The sequence below is a fragment of the Arachis duranensis genome, chromosome 5 (genome assembly GCF_000817695.3).
Source record: "Arachis duranensis cultivar V14167 chromosome 5, aradu.V14167.gnm2.J7QH, whole genome shotgun sequence".
In the NCBI taxonomy this organism is placed as follows: Eukaryota; Viridiplantae; Streptophyta; class Magnoliopsida; order Fabales; family Fabaceae; genus Arachis; species Arachis duranensis.
The window spans coordinates 29,944,512-29,945,858 of NC_029776.3; positions in this window are offsets into that span (position 1 = coordinate 29,944,512).

The window sequence follows — 1,347 nt, forward strand, 5'->3', positions numbered from 1 at the left end:
GTTGCCACGACCACCATGGCGGGAGAGTTTTTCGCGTTTGGATTTGGTTTGGCTGCTATTTTCTGTTGCCGATGACAATATATCCAACTTTTTTATTATTCAAAAATGAGAAAAATATCTTAAAATTTTGGCTGATGTTTTTTTTGTCAACATTTTTGGGCTTTTTTTTTTCGTTATGGAAAAAAGTAAGGTGTTACACCATAAAATGAACGTGTGGTTAAAATTTTTAGTGTTATGGCGTGAGAAATAAAATTATCATTTTTGTCTATGAAAGTTAATGACATTGACAAATCTACCCACGAAAAAAAGAAATTACCTAATATACCTATTAATAATGACATCCGTAAGACGAAACTAACCAATCGTTATTTTGGCATTGATTCCGTTAGTGACGCTCCTTACGTGGCACATCACGGCGTTACGTGGCACATCACGACGTTACGTGGCTTGGGGAGCTTCTTATGTGGATAATGCAATTTATTTTGTTTTAAAATATAATTGGTAGTTAATTTTTAAAAAAAATGGGAAATTAGAAATCAAGAGTTAGCAAATGTAAACATGTTCGTGCGTTTCACAAAACAGAGGTGAGAGCCCTAGAAGAATCAAACTGTTCTTCTTCTTCACTCAAAGAAAACGTCCAGTCCCATTTGTGTGTGGGTTAGCTGCCAACGATAATATTGATATTGAAGAGAGGGTGCTTGTCAATGTGGAACGTCTCACCTGTTGGAAGTGCGTGGTGTCATCCATAGGTAAGTAGTAACTTTTGATCTCTTTGTTATCAATTTCTAGATTTTGGATGCATGGTTGTGGATATGGGTTTTGATTAGGGTTTGTTTGTACTGGCTATGATGTGGTTGTGAATTGGTTTTGTTTTCTGACTTTTTGTGTATGTCTATTAACAGATGGGTACCATCCACATTACATTGGTTATTAGTCACAGAGAAAAGTTTGAAAAGGATGATGATGGCAAATTGGCATACGTTGGGGTGAGAAAACGAAGATTGAATGAGTGAATGTAGATACCTTAAATAAGTTCTTCATAAATGACTTAGTAAAGGATATAGGGTACACTGATGTGAGCGAGTTTTACTGGCGAGAACCTTGGGAGGAGTTGGATGGTGGGTTGAAGTTGCTTAGACTTGATATGGATGTGGTGACCATGTATGAAGCAGTCATTGCTAATGGGAGGAGAGTTGCGGTGTTCATTGAGCATCCAGTTAACCTTCTTTAGTTCGCAGAAGAAAACAATGATCCTGAACTAGATATTGAGGTTTTAACTATTACTAGGACCACAGTTAAGCACAGACCCAAACATTGTGCTAGGAGAACCCCAACTCCAAAGAAGAA